Raw genomic sequence first — 17,599 nt, 5'->3', positions numbered from 1 at the left:
AGTTTGTACAGATCTGGGCGGTTCACATACAATCCTGCTTGCTCAGCATCTCAGGAGACCTGGCCACCATCGATGGCAGCTTAGTCACAGCTGTCTGAGATGAGAGAGGCAGGCTCCAGATCATCTCTCTCCCACCCCGGAAGATGTCACACTTCTGTCCCACTCCTCTGCCCTTGTAGGAAGTTCAGTGTGAGATCTCTGGTCTAGTTCAACCCTCTCATTGTACGAACGGGGAAACTAAGGGAGCCCTAAGGGAGATTGAAATCAGATCCAATTTTTAGCTGTTGGCTTAGGTTTGTTCTCTTACAGTTTTTTTGTTTTTGTCCTTTTAGGGCCATACTTGCAGCACATGGAGGTTCCCAGGCCAGGGGTCAAATTGGAGCTACAGCTGCTGGCTTATGCCACAGCCACAGCCACGCAGGATCCTTAACCCACTAATCGCTGCCAGGGATCAAACCTGCACCCTCATGGATCCTAGTCGGATTTGCTTCCGCTCTTATAGTTCTCGATTGGCAAACTCTGCCTTAGGGGCCAAATTCAGCCTGTCGCCTGTGTTTTTGTAAATAAAGTTTTACTGGAAATAACCACACTGGTTGACTTATGTATTGTCCAGGGGTGCTATTGTGCTACACGGTTTTGTGTGTTTTTTTTTTTTGGTTGAGGCAGATTCCATGTAGCCACAAAGGTCCCAATATTTATGATTTGGGCTCTCCAGGGAAGGTTTGCTGACTTCTGCCATACACCATAAAGTTTCCTTTACTGTCTCAGCCACAGGTAACATGGGAGTGCCACACACCAACCGTCCCCTAGGTCATCATCCAACAGGGAGTCTCCTGGAGGACCTCTCTCCTGGACACTGTGCTGGGCTCGGGATGAGTACCTAAAAGGTCCAAGTCAAGGTCATGCTTTCTAGATGGGAGCCAGGATAGGCTAGGGTGTCAGGGAGCTAGGCTGCCCTGCCATGCTGGAGCAATGTGGCCTTGGAAAGAGTCTTGACCTCTCTGGACCTTAGCGCAGCCCCCTCTGCCACCCCCTTGTGTTATTGAGGAACTCCCAAGAGTCACGTGACTGAAAGTGCTCTGGAAGGTTCTAGAGGGTGAGGGTGGCGGTGATGGTCATTACAAGGCACAAGGGTGATCACACTCTGATTTCATGGTTACTGGGTGCCTACTGGGCTCTAGGAGCCGGGCTTAGCCTTTTTAGTGGATTACTCTGTTTGATACTCACAGGTAACCCTTGAGAGGTGTACTATTATTTTGTCCATTTCACACACATGAGGAAACTAAGGTATTTATTTAATAAAGTTGAAGAGCTTCTGACAGTCCACAGATATTTCCTGAGCACCTTCTACGTGCCATACACTGTTTTCAGCCCTGGGGATGAAGCAGTGAAAGATAGCAAAGATGGGAGTTCCCACTGTGGCTCAGCAGGTTAGGAACGCAGCAGTGTCTGTGAAGACGTGGGCTCGATCCCTGGCCTCACTCAGTGGGTTAAGGATCTGGTGCTGCCATGAGCTGCGGTGCAGGTTGCAGACGTGGCTTGGATCCCAGGTTGCTGCTACAGCTCCAGTCTGACCCCTAGCCTGCGAACTTCCACATGCTGCAGGTGTGGCCCTAAAAAGACAATAAACAAATAAGTAAATAACCCAAAAAACAAAAAAAAAACAAAGATGTATGAAGCTTCTCCTCTAAGAATTTCACTCACTTGAGCAAGGTCACACAGCTGGACAATGTGGAGCTGAGACTGGAACTTAGCTCTGTGTCCTTGGCCAGCAGGCTCTCTTGCTGAAAAAGACAGTGGGGAAGGAGCCAAGGCCAGGACCTTGGCCCAGGCCGCCTCTCCAGACATCTCCCAGTTCAAACCCACAGACCCATATGGAGAGCCTGGCGACTGGGCGCCACCCTCAGGGGCGCCGGGGAGGGCTTCCAGGAGCTAAGCATCTCTCCTAGGCCACCGGGCTGCTCCAGGACCCGGGAGCACATCCAGTGGACCCTTTGAGATTGAGTCCAGCTCGGAGCCACAGCCAGAAGGCCATCTGAGTCCTTCTCCAAGGCAGCCATATGGAAGAGCCGCCCTCCACCTACTTCCTGGTAAGCTGAAGGAGCCCATGGGGAGATAGACCTCAGTATTTCTTTGGGACTTGAGCTGCCTGTGGTGTCCACAAATAACCAGGGGAGACCTCGAAAATGGCTTCCCCATCGTGAACAGGAGGAGAGAAGGAACGTGGACCCAGCCAGGCCCTACATCCCAAAGGCCTGCCTCCGGCCCTGCCCCTTCAGCCCGTGACCCTGCCCGGCCCTGCCCTAACCTGCCTCAGCACGCTCTCCTTGGAGGCTCCCCAGGTCATTTCCTAGCCTCTCTCCTGCCCCCAAGCCTTCCACCAGGAGGCCCCTCCCCTTTGCCTGGCAAAGTCCTCTCCAGCCAAAGCCCCCTCCCCTTCTGAGAGGTCACCACTTCTGGACATGTCCTTAAGGCCACTACTTGTGTACCCACAACTGCACCCACCAAGACTCACAGCTGCCCAGTCAGGGTGCCACCCAGAGACATTCTGGCCTAGATGGGGGGATGGAGGGGTGCGGGAGGGGGTTCCTGGAAGGTAGGGACAGGGCTGGGGTCATGTCTCGGACCCGGTGCCAGACGTAGCCTGGCCCAGATGAGGGCAAATGTGTGAATAAATGAGGCTCGGTTTTCTTTTCTGGGTCTCCAGACAGCTCTTGGCTTTGGGGAAAGGCTGGGGGGTTGTGTGAGTGGAGGCGGGCGCAGGGAGTAGCGTGACCCTGGCTGGGGACCGCTGCCCTCCCAGGCGCCTCTGCCTACTCCAAGCTTTGGGAGGGAGCCCCAGAAACCTTCCCAAAGTTGTCCTCACCCCACTTCCTGGGCCTTGGAGGGGAGATAGGCGGTCACAGCCCCATTCATCACACCCTGAAAGGGTGGGCAAGGGGTCTTGAGGAAGCCCAGGGGGCAGGGGTAGAAGTTCCACCTTGTGGCAAAAAGAGGAGAGCGGGAAAGGAAGGACTCTTGCCCCTCCACACCCCAGCCCCAGCCCCCAGCCAGGAGGCAGCAGGTGATAACAAAGCCTGGCACTTAATGATGTCCTCGCTGTGTAGCAGGTACCGTCTTGGCCATTTCACCTCTATTAGCTTATTTAACCTCACTGCAAACCTGCAGAGATGAAACTAACAATACCTTTTTTTTCCAGAGACAAAGAAACTGAAGAGCAGAGAGGTTAAGTAACTTGCCCAAGTTACACAGCTAGAAAATGGTAGGGCCAGGATCCAGCCTATATGCACCCCCCCCCCCCCCCCCGCACACATGCTAGGGCAGCCAGTAACTGGCCCACTGGACTTTCATAAAACTCAGGGGGCATGGCCAAGTTTTCATTCATGGCCAAGACTCGGGGGGAGGCCGATTTTAAGGAGATGCTCACTCTCAGGTGCCACCCTCGCACTTGCTCGAGCCTGTGATTGAATGCCCCCTTAAATCTTGTACCCTGGCAGCATTTGGATAGTCTCACCCCAGCCCCAGCCTGTTCCCATTTCACAGATGAGGGGACTGAGGCTCTGACACAGGAGGGGACGTGCTCAGGAGCAAAAAGCATGCTACTGGCAGAACTGGGAATCAGACCCAGGGTCGCTAGGAAGCAGGCTGTTGGAGACTGGCTTTGTGACAGCAACTAAAAGAGGATCCAAAGGGCCTCTCTCGAGCACTTCTCCCTGGGAGTCTCTGTCCCAGCCGCTGGCCCTGCCCTCCCCAAAGCTCTCCATCTCCTCTTGATCCTTCTCCCACAGAGCCAGCTAGGGCTGCAGGCACGGTCCCCACTGGCCCTTTTGCCAGATTCCAGCTACGGGCCCTTTGCCCAGGCTCAGGGAGGAAGGCACTGCTGATTGAGGTTACCAACAGAATATCAAACCCTCAACCTGAATCCTGCCCCCACCCCCACCCCTGAAGCCCCCCAGCCCCAATTCCCAGCCAAGCAGTGAGGACCAGAAGCCTGGAAGACGGACACTGGCAACTAGCAGAGAAGACCGAGGAGGCAGGAGACTCCAGGCAACACATTCTCTTCCTAGATCTCGACGGACCCTCATGAATTCTTGGAGACTGGGCTCAGCTAGGAATCATACGCTCATTTAACAGATAAGGACATCGAGGTCGTGCTGAGACAGTGAGCCACCCAATGCCACCAGCGTGATGGGGTCCAAGCCTGGGCTGGATTCCGGGCTGCTGGAGCCATCCTTCCCTTGGGAAGGGAGGAAGCATGGGAAAGGGCTCCTTATGCCTCCGTGATAAGTGCATGGATCTCATTTGAATCTCATCTAGATCAAAGTGCGACTTCTGCCTGGTTAGGCTTTTTTTAAAAAATGACTTTTGGGGTTTCAAAAGAAAATACTCTGCTGACTTAGACATCAATAGCTCACTTAAAACTTGGGGAATTGCACTATTAACTTTTTTTTCCCCCTTTTTACTGGCCCTCCCCTCTTCCATCCCTCCCCCGGGGTCCTGGAGGCAGAGCCCAGGTACCTCTAGGACCTCCGTTCTGTGGTGGGGGGAGTACTCTTCCCAGGGGTCCCCTCTGAGCAACTCACCAGGAACAGGCTGAACTGGGGAAGCAAAAGCTGGCATCGGCTCAGAAAAGGGGCAGCTTAATCCCCTTTCTCGGGGCAGCAGAGGAGAGCTCCGACAGAAGGTTGGCTAGGATGCAGGTTGGAGGGCCATGCCATAGCCTGGACCATAATGAGCTTGCAAGATGGAGAGGGAGACCCACGCTATAAATAGGCCTGCATGTTTGTTCAGTTCTCCCGGTTGAAATGTCTTTGCCTACCCCCTCCCCCCAAAATGGGAAAAATTGTAAAAAATGATAAATTGGGCTTTTGTGTGTGTGTCTTGTTTTAAACCAATATGATCTCAATTCTTTCGTGAGCTTTGAAAGTCCGTGCAGGAATTCCCCCCTCGCTGTAAATACCCGGCGTCCGGGCCTTATGGCATGTGATCTGTAATAAACTTCAAAAGAACACCTTTGACATTTTAGATAACTTGCAAATGATGATGCAGAGAGATCTTTTGCCACTACAAAGAAAGAACAAAAGAACCGACATGAAAGAGAAATCAATAAACATATGGCAATTAATAAAACATTTTCTATGAATACCCTACAAAGAGTTTTACAACAGTATAAAAACCCAACAGTTGTTTCAATGTGGATTTAAGAAGTCTCAGCTGGCGTATTAAGACATCCGTGCTGCTCAGCGCACGGGAAAAGGCACAGAAAAACCGGGGCCAAGGCTGGACTTGTAAATCCATCAGAGGCCAAGGTACAGATCAGATGGGGAGATGGTTTGGAAAGTGGCCTGAGCAGTCAAGTCATGCGTTCAATTTTCAGAGACAGAAAACGCAAGGTGGAGGAGAGCGAGCCTTTTCCACTGGCGGGAACTCCTGGGGAAGAAACCCATTTAGAAGATGGGCTGGTCCCTCAACCTCATCAGCTAAGCCAAGCCCCTGTAAGGCTCTCAGAGACCTCCAGCTTCGTCCTGTCCAGTCTCTGCCATCCCCCAGTTGTGCCCATCCTGGGGCCAGAGTGGGATTGAATAAGCCAAGGAATTGGATAATCAGTAAAGCACAGGCACTGGCCAATCAGAATGGACGCAGCTAGACAGACCCACGGATTGTGAGCCTGGCCGAGTTCTCCCCTGAATTCTCCGCTGCAGCTTCTATGGCCCCATGTTCGGGGCTTGCTTCCTGTCTCTGATACTTGCAGCTCCCTGAATGGCATCTTTGGATCTCTCTGGCCTCCGTTTCCCCTTCTGTACAATGGGAACAATGCTATCTGACCAGCCCCTCTCCTGGGCTTGTTGGATGCTGGCCCATGTTGGTATGAATCTCAGAGCCCTGTGCTGTGGCTGTGGGTGGAGAGGAGGTGACCCAGGTCTGGCCATGCTGTGGCCTTGCCATTTCTTGGCACCATTTCCCTACCTCATCCTCTTCCCTGGGAGTCTTCCCAGCTTGCAACAATTTGAAAATACCAGGCCCTTCATGCACGTGGAAGTTTCTGCCTGGCTTCCCCTGCAAGCCAAACTGGGTGAACAATTTGAGGCTGGGGAACAATTTGTGTCCTGTGGCACATCTCACTGGAAACAGTAAAACTGAAGCTGATGGATGGGACTTCTTGGGAAATCTCGGAGGAGCGTTCAAACTGGACGGCCTGGTGTGACACACAGAAAGCAAGACGGACAGCCCAGAGGACGAGAAGGGAGGAGAACAAGGCAGGTGCACAGAGATGTGGGGGCTGAGCTACTCCCTCTGCGCAGTGTGTTCTCATGCAAAGAATTGTGCATGTGTAGGTGTTCCTGTCATGGTACAGAGGAAACGAATGTGACTAGGAACAATGAGGTTGCAGGTTCAATCCCTGCCATGAGCTGTGGTATAGGTCACACGCAGCTTGGATCTGGCGTTGCTGTAGCTGTGGTGTAGGCCAGCAGCTGTAGCTCAGATTAGACCCCTAGCCCGGGAACCTCCATATGCTGCGGGTGCAAAAAAAAAAAAAAAAAAAAAAAAGAAAGAAAAAAGAAAGAATTGTGCGTGTGCGCGAATGTGTGTGCATGTGTGTGTGTGTGTGTGTGTGTTGCCTGAGAGAAGGGAAGCAGCTTGGTTAAATAGAAAGACAGAAAGTGAGTTGAGGATTTTTGGGTTTTGTTTTTAACCTCACTGGGGCTTAAACGCCCCATTTGTGAAATAGAGGCTGCATCTCAAACATCACGGGCTCTTCATAACAATTAAATCACATGATCACCATCTAAAGGGTCCAGGACAGATCTCAACCCCCTGTGACTCTGAGTGATGTCATTATAATGACAGGGCTGATGGGGAAGGTGGTCCAGCTGGGATCTGGCCTCCCATGTTCCTTTGACGTCCTCCCCCAATCCAGCCTGTTTTACTCCCTGACAGCAAGGTGGAGGTTGTGTCACTAACTCCGTCGGCCTCCTAAGGGCAGCTTCCACCCCCTGTCGGGGTCCTTTAATTCTCCATCACAAGTACCAGTCCTCTAGTTCTGTCTTTCATGCTTCTAAATTGGAGCGCCCGTTACTTCCCACAGCAGGCTTCCCAGTCCGGGACAGCTTTAAGCGGTAGGAGGGCCTGAAATCTTCCTCCTTTGGCTCAGTGATTCTCCAGCCTGGCTGCTCCTTAGAGGCCGCTGAGATGAGTCAGAAACTCTGAATCAGAACCTCTGGGGAGGGGTCCAGGCATCGGTATTTTTTTTTTTTTGTCTTTTTGCTATTTCTTTGGGCTGCTCCCGCGGCATATGGAGGTTCCCAGGCTAGGGATCTAATAGGAGCTGTAGCCACTGACCTACGCCAGAGCCACAGCAACGCGGGATCTGAGCCGTGTCTGCAACCTACACTACAGCTCACGGCAACGCCAGATCCTTAACCCACTGAGCAAGGGCAGGGACCGAACCCACAACCTCATGGTTCCTAGTCAAATTCGTTAACCACTGCGCCATGACGGGAACTCCAAGGCATCGGTATTTTTAAAACTTGCGGGTGATTCTATTGTGCAGTCAGTGGAGGGCCATGCTGCACCTGCTGGCTCATTGGATGGGACGCCCCAGGGCCATCTTGGAAGTCTCCACCAGGGCAGGGTACCCGCAGACTAAGGACCAAGCTCAGAATCAGATCACCCCTCTTGACTAAGCAGGCTCGGCCTTAGTTAAGGGCACCACTGGAGGACATGCTTTACATGGCGACTCTCAGCTTTCATGCCACCTGGGACACTTGTTAGGAATGCTCATCCCCGGGTCCCAGCCAAACCTATGACATCAGAATCAGGGGAGGTAGGGTCCCAGGAAGCAGCATTTTGAGCTCCCTTCCCCATCCCCAGTGGGATTCTCTGCACATTACAGTCCAGGAATCAACTCTGAAGGGGTAAGAGCAAGGGCTTTGGGGTCAAATAGATCTCAGTTTGAATTCCAGCTTCATCGAATTAATCACCTGAGCAAATCATTTGACACCTCTGCGCCTTAGTGTCTACATCTGTAAAATGGGGTTAATCATAGCCATCTTATAGGGCTAAGAGAAAGATGAAAGAGGCTGATGAGTGTAAAGGCCAAAGCCCAGGACGTGGTTCCTATTCAATGCTCAATAGAAGGGAGCAAACAATAATAATAACGATGACTCTTGTTGTTGTTAGGCTCCTTTCTCATATTGAGAGCGCTTTGAGTTCCAATAGGAAGGCTGCCCAGGATTTGAGGCCAAGAGCAAGAAATAAAGATTCCCCCCGCCCCTTCCCTTTGGATCTGGACGGCGTGACCATGTGCCTTTTGCTGGATTAGGGACTCGGCTGTGGACCTTGTTCCATGCAACACCCAAAGCGCTTTTCCTACAACACCCAAACAGCAGAGGCAGTGCTGGTTAGAGGAAGGCTGGGCTTAACCTACAGAGCTCCCCAGGATGGCTTCTCCTCCCCACAGAGCTCCCCAGGATGGCTTCTCCTCCCCTGGGGGTCCTTACCCCCAAAGCCTCGCGATATCAAGCAGGGTGCCTGGCTTCAAGGCAATCAAGTAACTAAGAGACCTTGGGACCTCAGGGCCAGCCCCCAACAGCCTTCAGACTTGCCAGAGCATTTCCTGTTTTTCTTGCAAAGTAGGGGCTCTCCCAACCACCCTTCTTCCAACTAACTTGCTTAGATGAGCCAATATTATTCATTTCTCCTCCAACCAGTTTGGTTGTTGCCCACTCCAGGCCAAATGTCCCAGCTGTCCCATTCTTACAGGTGTGCCCACGCACCTGTGTGCCCCAGCGGAGCTGAGCAAATTCATCCCAGGTTGGTGGGATTTACTTCCACACTTGCTTATAGGCCAATTGTGCTTGTTTTTATGCTTACATAATTACCTTGAATATTACATAAACCAATGAAACAGGAGTACGAAACCAAGAAGGTGACTGCTTTGGAAGGTCTCGGGGATGGCAGGTTTCTAAGACCATGTGCTCTGAAACAAGGAGGGGGTGAAATAACTAAAAAGGCTGCAGAAGTTGTAAATATCTAGGCAGATTCCACAGTCACGGTGCTCTGCGCATGCAGAGTTCGCACCCCACCCTGAAGCACGTCAGAAATTCCCAGTGGAAGGGTATGGGTTTCATTCAAGTAAGAATGATTCCTAGAAATCCAGTGGGGCGGGTCATCTCAAGAAATGGGCTTTGGTCCCATGTGAAAGAAAATCAATGACTGCACATTCATTTATCAAATTTAAGTTAAGATAAAATACTCGCAACAGGTAAGTATATACCATTTCTAGTGATTTCCCACTGTCATCTTTGATTACCGACTTATTCCCAGCTAATCATTTAAGACACATCTGCCATTCCTCCTAAGGTCAGAAGGGCTAGGATGGCTAACTTGCTGTACAAGCGAGAACACAGAGGCCAAGCATCAGGAAATGGTCTGTCCATAGTCTCCGTGCTGGTGAAGGTTCAGCAGGATTTAGCTCTTCAGCCTGGGTTGGAGATAGACTTCTAAGAGGACCCCCCAAGATTCTCACCCCCTGGTGTCCACACCCTGCCCAGTCCCCTCCCCTAGAGTGTGAGGAGAACCTGAGGTTCCAGTCCTGTGATGAGCTTTCTAATCAATGTTCTTTGAGTTAACCAAAGTGAGATTACCCTGGGTGGGCCCGACCTAATCAGGTGAAGACAATGGTTTCCTCCAAACCCCTCTTTTTTTCCCTGCTGGCCTTGAAGAAGACAAAAGCCACCTCAAGTTCTTCTGCTTCAAGGATCTGAATTCTGACAACAATCTGCAGGGTCTTGGAGAGGGAATCTGAGAATCGAATACAACCCAGCCCTGGCCGACATCTTGACAGTGGTCTTACGGCACCTGAGCTAACCTGTGCCTGGACTCCTGACTCACAGAAGTTGTGAGATAATCAGTATGTGTTGTTTTAAGCAGTTAAATCTGTAATAACCTGATGCACAGCAACAGGAAACACACACAGCCCCCAAGGATCCCACAATGTAATCGTGCTCACCCCAGGCAGGCCGCCCAGGTGGAACTCTCTGGCCTTGGAAGACAGGGAGTTGTCCTTCTGAGGACAGACTCGTTCAAGGTAACTTCTTCTCAAGTGATGTCTTGCTTTTATTCCAGGCAAATTAATTTCCCATATGAAATTCAGTTTAAGTAAATTATTAGGAAGAAAGTCTCCCGCCTCCTTCCCAGTCTGAGGGAAGGGCACTTGCATTAGCTTCTGTTTTTGAATTAAACATCAATAAAGTGGCCTGTCATTAGTGTGACTTCGGATGAAGCTTTTGTAAATTTCATACTCTGTAAGATCCTCCTCCACCTAATAAGTTTACTTTTTCCAAGAATCCGCTTTCCTCACAGCCCCCTCTTCTCAAACACAGAGACGCTCTCTCTAATTGCCAGTCCCAGCAGCCCTTGGGCCCCGCTTTTAAAAATGAAAGTGCCTGAAAAGGAACCACTTGAAACCATTTATTAGCTGCTCTGGGTGTCTCCTTCCCCCCTCCAGGGAGATGAGAGGTCTCTGCTGTTTGCACCAAATTGAACAGGGAAGGGCAAAGGCGAGCTTTTATTTATTTTGTTACTCTCAGTTCTGAGCAGAAGACCTGGCAAGACAGAGACACACGGAAGATGTTTGCAGAAGGGATGCAGGAAGGAGGGGAGGAGGAGGAAAAATAAAAGGAAGCAGGAGAGGCAGAGAAAAGGAAAGGCAGGGACCGGAGGGGGCCAGGGGGAGGGAGGGCAGGTGACAGCCCCTCTGGTTTTACGGTGTGTGGTGACACACGCAAAGCATCCATGACCTGTGTAGCCACGGCCCAGCCACGCCCCTAGCCCACCCAAAGGTCACTGCAGCCCTTCCCGGCTCTCACTTTTAGCTTCCTGAATCTCTCTACTCACAGGCAATGCCCTGGCTGTGGGGCCATGCTCAGCCCACATCCAGGACTGGCAACAAGTGCCAAGGGGATAAGGCCAGAAGAGTGAGTCTCTAGGAACGAGCCATGAGATTTGACAGCTAAACACTCCAGTTGCCCTGCCCCCCCACCCAGGAGGGGATGCTGAGGAGTGTGCTACACTCTCTAGAAGGTCCCCAGAAGAAATGAGCCCCCCATTGTCCCAGCAGTTGCCCTCCCCATCCTGTTCCCTTCACTGGGTTTCTGCTTTTCCTGTCTCACTGCCCCACTTTACAGGGCTTCCTGGCATCACCTCCCAAAAAAACTCTTTGCACTTGTCTTGGCCCCCTTTTGGGGGAAGCCAAGTAAAAGCCCTTTCCTGCCCAGCTCATGCCTGGCCAGACATCACTAATCAATCACTTGACTTGCTCCTTTGGGTGATCAAACAAGGCTTCAGAATCCATCCACGCACAAAGCTCTGGGCAACCATGATTCACTATCCCATGGAACAATGAGCCCTCACTCCAAAAAGTCTGTCCCTGGGGTCTTCCTCCTTTCACGGGTCAATGGCAACCCCTGTCTAGATTTGCTGCTACAGCAGATCCTCTCTATGGTGGAGGGAAATAGATCAGACTTGATGATAAATGGTGTATAGCACGGAAAAACCAGAGTAATAATGACAAGTCATCAATATTACTGTTAAGTATTTACTCGGCGCCAGGCACTGTTCCAGGTACTCCACATGGAATAAGACATTTTATCTTTGTGATAACCCTATGAGATAGATACTTTCATCATCAGTTTATAAATTGGAAAACTGAGGAACAGAGAGGTCAAGTCTCTTGTTGAAGGTCACACAGCTTGTTGGTGGCAATTCAAAGCCAGTTTGTCATGAAATAGTACTGCTTCTAATGGTTAATGCACAAAATGTCACTCATTCAAGTGATGGAGCTTTTTAGCACATCCTAAACTAGGAGACAACATGCTCACCTAAAGCAGAGCGCAGCCTGGGAGGGCCTGGGTTAGGGAACACACCGCCCCTCTGACTGAGCTGGGACAGGCTCAAAGAATCAGGACCATCCAGCCAGGGCTGTCACTTCCCTCCCAGGCCCTTCCACCCAGCAAAGCTTACTGCATTCAGAGTGGTACTGGGAGACCACAGGCCTGGGGATCGGGAACTTTCCCTGACAGGCCCAAAGCGCCTGGCTAGAAATAAATCATTTCTATGCACAGCTGCACAGCCTGGAGGTCTTCTTCCAGAAAGAAGCTTGCTTGGTAACATGCTGCTTTATCTGCAAGCAGGGAGGAAAAGCTGCATTTCTGCACCTCAGATCTCCCCACCAACTCCCTCCAAAGCTGCTTATGGAGAGCCCATCACGCCTGAGACAGAGAGAGACTGCTAATGCCCCTGCCAGGACTCCGAAAGTGGCTCAACTAATTAAACGCATGTCAATGGCAGACGTACAGCTGCCTCCGAGGAGGCAGGGCCAGGGCCCGGCTCAGGGGTCTGAGAGCTGGGGACATCAGGGACTGGAGTTTCTGCAGACGCAGGTGCCTGGCTGCGGACTCATAGCCACGGCTGACACGGAGGCTTCCAGAGATAACCCACATCAGGCAGGACCTGTTGCAATACAAGAAATATAATAATAGCTACAGTAATTGAGAATTGACCGGGTGCCAGGCGCTGTGCTGGGAGCTTTCCGCATATGCAGTATTTATTGCACAGCAGTCAGAGCCTTGGGTGCAGATTCCAGCCCTGTGGTAGCCGTGACCTCAAGTAAGTTCCCCAACCTCTCCAAGCTTCAGATGTCTCCAGAACAGGGCTTCTGATAGTTCCTGCACTTGGAATAGTTCCCATAAAATGGTAGCTATTTTTGTTATCACTTTATTTAACCCTCCCAGTGGTTTCTGAGAGGAGCTGTTATTATCCCCATTTTACAGAGGTGGAAACCAAGGTACTGAGAAGTTAGGCCGTTTGCCCAAAGTTGCACAGATGTAGCTGGGCTTGATCTCTAGGCCCGCCTGCATCCTACATAAACTAGACAGTCTTTCTTCCTTAGGAGGCCAAGGTCATCTGGGGGCTGAGGGAGTGGGCAGAGCTTCCCACTGGGCTCTGGTCTCAGCTTTGCCTCTGGGCACCGAGACCTGAGATGCACTCTTACTTTCTGAGCTTCTGAGGCCCCCCTGGTGCTATGGGCAGGCAGATGGACAGGATGTTGGCCATGATAACAGCTGTCAATCACTCCCACTCAGAGAACTTCTAGCAGTCACATGAGGATTGCTCGATGCCTGGGTGCCCAGTCACAGGCAGAATCGCACTGGCAATTTCATTTGTCCCAGGTACCTTGCTCTCCAGCTCCAGCACTATTTTAGACAGTGCTTTTGTAAGAATGAGGTAACGGCTCCCCCATCTTCAGAAAGAATTTCAGAATGGATTTCAGCCCCCACTGGCTTTCTTGGCCAGGAGTCTTTTGGCAGTGCACAGCCTGAGCAACTGTACATGGCAGCCTGCAGATGCCTGACATTCTACTCTCTGCCCCATCTTCCTTGGGAGAGGCATGGCAGGCCTTTGGAGTAGCTACAAGAAAGCAGTCATCCTGGAGTTCCTGTCATGGCACAGTGGAAACGAATCCGGCTAGGAAACACGAGGTTGCAGGTTCAATGCCTGGCCTCGCTCAGTGGGTTAAGGATCCGGTGTTACCATGAACTGTGGTGTAGGTCGGCTTGGATCTGGTGTTGCTGTGGCTCTGGCAAAGACCGGTGGCTACAGCTCTGATTAAACCCCTAGCCTGGGAACCTCCATATGCTACAGGTGCGGCCCTAGAAAAGGCAAAAAGAAAAAAAAGAAAGCAGTCATCCTGGGGTGGGGAGGGCACAACAGATCTGATCCTGGATCATAGGGGCATCACTAGAATGAAGCTGGGCACAGGCAGGGGCTGAGGGAGGAGGTGGCAAGGAGAGACCATTTCTCTGTGGGTCTGTTCTGCATCTGTGCTCCAGCTTGAGGACACACGCAGGAGGCCTTCCTCAACTCAGCTGGGAGATCAGAGTATCTCTGCCTCCCTCCTGCAAGGCCTAGCCTGGCTAGGGTGATGCCCCCCTCCTTGCTCAGGGTCCCGGCCTCAACAGGCATAGTCTACACCCCACAGTGAGACCCAAGGACATACCACTCCCGAAGCCCATTTTAAATTGGAGCCATTGAGGTCAGAGCACAAGTCATCAAAGGTGGAGGAGTGGGGAGTTCCTGTTGTGGCTCAGTGGGTTAAGAACCTGACTAGTATCCATGAGGATGCAGGTTTGATCCCTGGCCTCACTCAGTGGGTTAAGGATCCAGCGTTGCTGCAAGCTGTGGGGCAGGTCACAGATGTGGCTCCGATCTGGCATTGCTGTGGCTGTGGCACAGGCCAGCAGCTCCAGCTCCAATTCGATCCCTAGCCTGGGAACCTCCACATGTCATGGATGAGGACTTCAAAAAAAAAAAAAAAAAAAAAAAAAGGTGGAGCAGTGGACAGGAAGTCTGGCCTTGGAACCCACCAGCCCACTACGCACAGACTGCTCTATGGCGGACACTCTCCTCTGGCTCTCAGTGCAGCCAGAGAGAAGACAGAAGCCGAGAGTCAGAGTGGGGAAGTGGCTTGACAAAACTCGTGGGACCCAGAACACTTGCAGGCTCTAAGGTGCACAGAGCTGGCTTTAGCTTTCCGTCCTACTCGGTGGACAGACCCCTCTCTGAGCCATCTGCTGACCCCTCTCCCAGGCCCCTGTGTGGGACTCAACCCAGGAAGATCAGTCTGGACTCCTCATTGTTCCCACGATGACCCCTCTTTTCCCACCCTGTCACTCTCTTGCAGAGATGGATATACTGTCAGTTGAGAAGATGTCTCCTTATTTTGGGGAGAAGCCGGACATATTTCTATTTACACAAATAAAACCCAGAATCAGGAAGAAACGCAGAATTGTTTTGTAACTGCGTGAAATTTCAAATTGGTATAAAGGGTCCGTACCCATGCCAGGTAAGCAAAGGGGCAGACTGTGACACTTCATTCAATTACTATCTCAGCTTCAAAAGGCCCTTCCACCCTGAGGGCTCTGCAAGCCATACTTCTGGCTCCATGTTAGTTCTTCCAACAGTGTAGCTAGAGGGAGACTGCAAGGCTGGAGGAGGAGGAAGGAAGGGGATGCTTCTGGATTACTTCCTGTCTGCCAGTGGTCCACGCGGACATCATCCAGAAATGCTTCTTCACCTCGGCAGCAGCAGTTTCCTGCCCAGGCAATGGCTGAATCCGGCTTGCAATTTTTCCACTTCTTGGAGGACCAGCCTTACTGTGCCCCTCAGAGATGCCAGAACCAAGTGACAGTGCCCCCTATCCAGCAGTCTGGGTTCTTGACATCTGAGGCCCCTTCTCCAAGCCCGGAGACACTAGTTTTAGCCAACTGATGCTCCCTCCTCGGAGGTCTGGATCCCAGCCCGGGCCTTCTCCTCTACGCCTCTGAATTTTAATGACTCCAATAGCCTCCCTTTGTTTTCCTGGCTCTAGGGCTGGCAGTCACTTCCTGCAGTTGCAAACTCCATGAAAACTTAAGAGTCTTCTTACCTTTTCATTTTTCTAATTCCTTCCTGGTTAACAGTTCTTGATATTAAATTCTCTCTGCTCAAATATCTGGGGGGTTTCTCTTTCCTAACCGGATCAAGACGGAGATATACATACCCCTGAGATCTTATTTTCCCTAGTTCTCCTCCAGGGGTTCAACCTCCACCCCCACATGGGTGTCTGTCCTGGTACAGCCCAATCCTTCCACACTCTTCCGAGCCCCAGTGCCATTTTCCCCGGAAGACCTCTGGCTTCTCCAGCCCTGAGCTGACACCTTCCTGGTCTCAGGGTGCCCACTGCTTCCTACTGCATGTCCTAGCGGCTGGTGACAGGGCTCACCTATGCTATTTTCCCGGACTTCCCAGGTCTGAGATCCTGTGTCTTACTACTTTTTGCATCTCCCAGGGCCTAACACAGGGCTGGGCTCAGACGGGCGCTCAGGGAACGTTTGCTGAATAAATGAAGAACAACTTCTCCGCTCTGCCAAACTTTGTGCCAAAATGACAGGGTTTGAAAAAATGACAATGATCCTCAAAACTTGACTCCCAGTGCCAGGCAGCAGGATTCTCTGTATTCTGTTTCCACCTTTTCTCTGTCACCCACTAGGCAGAGGTGGAGGTGCTTCTGCACCCATACCGAGCATGCAACTACAACTGATGGAAACGTGCAACTGAAAAAACTAATTTCTAATTTATTTACATTTTCTCCTCTCACCATTCTCACTTTTTAATTAGTTCATTAATTTTTAAAATTTTAAGGTTTTTGTTTGTTGGTTGGTTTGTTTTTTAATGGCCATGCTCACAGCACATGGACGTTTGTAGGCCAGGAATTGAATCTGAGCCACAGGTGTGGCAACGCCAAATCCTTTAACCCACTACGCTGGGCCTGGAATCAAACCCATGCATCCAAAGCCACTGCAGTAAGATTCTTAACCCACTGCACCACAGCAGGAACTCCCCCCCCCTCTCATTTTTTAAAGACAGAGCACCTTGAGGAATGGCTTTGTCGATGAAATGAGTGGAACCCACAGTCGGAAGAAACCCGGTGGGGGGCAGATGGTAAGTAAATTCTGCTTGAAAAGGGGATGGTGAGATTTGGTGGGAGTGTCCAGGTGAAGGTGGAGGGGACCTGACAGGAGAAGGAAGTGAGGGGGAAAGAAAAAATGACTGGTCCACCAGGCACTTTGGAAAAAGATGCATTTAAAGTAACTTTCAAAGAATTTCGGAAATGCAATGCAGGGTGTAAAGTCTTTCTCAAATCTCCCCAGGAAACCTAGAGTCAAATGCCCACTATTCATCCGTGCTTTGCAGATGCATTTGTGTTGGGCTTTGCTTTGCAGATGCGATGACATTTAGGACTTCCTCATCAGGGAGCACTGAGGAGAGAGCATGGCTGGCCCAAATGTGTAGCTGACCCAGCTTCACCGAGTGTACCTGAGTACAAACATATGCGCCGAAGTCCACGTACCCACCTGCACACTGTAGACACATGCATGAGCATTAGCACCAGCAAAGAGTCATGCAAGACCGCATCATATAAGTACTTCCAGTGCACAGGAGCACCTTTGCACACACACTGCCACACACCTACACGTGTGCATTACTACCGACAAGCACACACACGTACAATGCATGCATGCTATAAACCTTTACAACTTTGCAAAGCACAGATGAACACACACATGCTCCATATGCACATAGAAGTGTCCTGTACATGCTCACATGCATTCACAACCTGCACATTCACTCATGCACATATGCAACACATCTGTACAATCAGATGCCTGGCACACACACAGGAACCATGTGTACATGCACGAACACACCTCACGTGCAGGTATGAGCTGACACACATACTCTGCATGTGCTCACATGCCTGTTCACATGGGCTGTATATGCAGGGATAGCCCTGCAGATTTGCTTATGCACACACACACACAGCACGTTAAGCACACTTGCACTGTGTACGCATACCCACACGAAGGTGTTACCTCACACATACCTACACATGCCATGCAGGCAAGGACAAATGTACCACATGCACATACATGTCTACACACTTCTATACGGCAGATACACATAATCACAGACATTCACATATATGCACACAAGGACC

This window comes from Phacochoerus africanus, chromosome 8 (genome assembly GCF_016906955.1).
Source record: "Phacochoerus africanus isolate WHEZ1 chromosome 8, ROS_Pafr_v1, whole genome shotgun sequence".
Classification (NCBI taxonomy): Eukaryota; Metazoa; Chordata; class Mammalia; order Artiodactyla; family Suidae; genus Phacochoerus; species Phacochoerus africanus.
Note: the sequence above shows the minus strand (reverse complement) of the source record.